Raw genomic sequence first — 3,210 nt, 5'->3', positions numbered from 1 at the left:
TGAGCTTCATGTCAGACTTTTTATAGCCATGCCCTCATGCACCTTCGCTTGCCCTTCTCCCTCATCTTAGTCTGTTTGGGAATAAAAACAAGGAGCCAGTCAGTGCAGCCTGATTACTTTTACTGTAAGTAAATAAAAAAGTTTTTAAGATGGAAATTTTTTGCTACTAAATTTGTTGAATCTATATTAAAAGACTTATGTTTAATTCTTCCTGCAGAAGCTTCATACGAGGCTCAGCTAAACTGTGGAATGCATTTTTGCACAGGGTTGTGGAATTTTTCCTCGATTACCTACATTATACTGACATTTCAGGTGACAAACCTTACAGTCAGTGTAAAGAGCAGAAAAAATTATAACGACCAAGACCTATTGTAATATCGACCACAATTTTGATTTCGACTTGATAAAATCCGACGAATCTCACTAATGTTCCAGCCGATATACTGTACCCCTCATATGCTTGCATTTTGTCATGCCTCATACTCCCTCTGTTTCACTCTTTTTCCAAACATGCTGTTTCAGTTTCTATGTTAATGCAGTACTGCCTAACCCCGTCCGCACCAGCAGAGCTGAGCACGGGTGGACGGAGCAAACAAACGACATACAGTATTAGGGACTTTTTAAAATAAGTGGGTTCACATAAGAAGGAATATTTAATTGTCTTGTTCAATGATAGAATGGAGGGAATATTTTATTTTTACTTAATTTTTTGCTTGCACATCAGAGATCAATTTAAATATTTAAAAATAACTTAAAGTACATTAAAAGGCCTCCTTTAGTGTAATTCCAATTTCTTCTTCATTGTGTTTTTAGGCTGTGAGACCTCCAGCCCTGTTCGGTTTGACATTTTCCCAACGCTCAATACCTGAACCTACTCATTAAGGGCTTCTTAATTAGCTGATGAATAGCTGGATGTGGGTGGTAAGGAAAAAGTCAAATTCTGCATAGTATGAGGTTTTCAGGACTGAGAGTTACCCCTTTTTTTTTCTTCTTCTTCCTCTGATGCACAGTTGGATTTGAAGAAACCTTGCATAAGCCAAATGGACAACCATTGATTGCTCCTTATCTGTCTGTATGAGTGTTAGTCATTGGATCTATTAGTTCATCTCTTCCAATTGTTTACTTGCTGCTTGCCTGCCCACAGATGTCCTGCATCCTTAGGGAAGGAACAGCTGGGGTAATGGGCGCAACATTCCCATAGTGTGTGTGAGAGAGTGTGTCTTTCAAAAGAGCAAGGCATAAAGTGGAATGTAGATGAACTCAGTGCAGGCACTAATGTGTCCAGGCTTCTGATTGACTAGAAATGGAAAAGAAAAGTGAACCAGTCTTTTCTTTCGGTTCTTGTGAATCTTCTTAAGCGGCCAATTTTCACTTTTGCTGTTGACTCGTGTCAATGTGTCTTTTGTTTCACCAAAGAGGAGCACTACCTCTGATCGATTTTACATGCATGTGGATGTTTATAGACGTGCCTAAAAAACTGAATGACCTTTGGGAGAATGCTACCTTCATCTTCTCTACCATCATCTGTTTGTCCCATCTATTCACACGCTGGTAGTCTGCCCACTGTCCTACAAGGACACAATGTAGCTGCTGACAGCAAGCGCAGTTCCTAATAAGGTACGCCGAGCTGGACTTGCTGTAAATATCTCTAAGGTCTGAGAAGGAAAGAGAGGGAGGGAGGAAAGGAGAGGAAGAGAGCAATAAAGGAAAAAGCAGAGGGGACGGATTGCAGCCTTATAAGGGCAAAGCTGCTCTTTTCCCAGGGTTTGGAGTTCCGACCTCTGGCATGCTTCCAGGCCGAACCAAACTGTGCTGTAACCCCATCTAGAGGTCTACAAGTGTAAGGGCCGTGGTCATTCACATAGTTCTTTAAGCTTTACACTGCTACAGAAATCAGGTCCATTGAATCTGGTGACCTCAAGAAGTTCTGTTGGTTTAGGGCTGTACAGTATAGCAGTGTGTAGTTTTGTGTTGCCTGCAGTCTTAACACAGCTGGGGCTGTATTTACTCATAACCTTTTCTCACAGTTCTCTTTAATTATAGATAATATTCAGTGCAAGAAAATTAGTTGCACCATGGAAAAGTGTGAAATCCATTACACAGCCGGTACCACTTTATCACTTACTGAGGAACAATCAGCATAGCGGTGCTTTAGGTTTTAATAGAATTTAAGGCAGTGCATTGATTTTTACCTCCACCAGTGTGTTGGGACCATGTGACACACGAGTGCCATCAACAGTAAGTACGACGGCTTTAACCAGAGACTTTCTCAAAGCCTATCTGGACATGACTAATGCCCAATTTACCTCTGGAGCCCATCCCAGGAGGCTAAGGACACGAGGCAGGGGTAGAACTTATTTACAGTAGGTTATTCAGAAACTTGAAGTTAAGGATTCCTGTTTTAATAGACTTCATAAGTATACAGAGAGGGGCTGTATACCAAATGTAATATATTCTATAAAGCATACTGTATACTGCTTTGCAATAAAATGTTGCACAATCTAATATTTTATTGGACACCCTGGACAGTCCATCGCAGGGCACACACACACACACACACATTAGAGGCAATTTGGGAACGCCAATGTGAGAGGAAACCCACCAAGCACAGGGAGAATGTGCAAACTCCATGCACGCAGAGACGGGAATCGAGCCTGGTTGGGAATCGAACCCGGACCATGGATGTGCAAGGCAACAGTGCTAACCACTACATCACCATGCCACCCTTGGTAGAACTTGAAGTTAAGGATTCCTGTTTTAATAGACTTTGTGAGTATACAAACAGGGGACCAAATGTAATATATTCTATAAAGCATACTGTATACTGCCTCACAATAAAATGTTGCACAATCTAATATTTCATTGGACAGCCTTTGGCTTGAATTATGGCTTTGTGTCAGTCTGATGAGCTTATGCAATATTTGTCCAGAGTCACATTCATTTCTCTGCAAGCTCTTGTATTGATGATTAATGAATCCCAAAGATTCTCAGTTCAGTTAAGGTTTTGACTCTTTGGTTTCCAATCCATGTGTGAAAACGTTGTCTCATGCTCCCTAAACCACTGTGATGAACCTAAACATGACCATCTGAAACAACCCCAGATCATAACACTACCCCCACAGGATTGTACAGTAGGCTGCACAGCTGTTTAGTCCCAATCCCTTAAGTTCTCTTCACACTGTGCATGTTAAAATTCTCTTACATTCACAA

Source organism: Clarias gariepinus, chromosome 2 (assembly GCF_024256425.1).
Source record: "Clarias gariepinus isolate MV-2021 ecotype Netherlands chromosome 2, CGAR_prim_01v2, whole genome shotgun sequence".
Lineage (NCBI taxonomy): Eukaryota > Metazoa > Chordata > Actinopteri > Siluriformes > Clariidae > Clarias > Clarias gariepinus.
The sequence above is the reverse complement of the archived record's forward strand: the minus strand, read 5'-3'. Positions refer to the sequence as shown.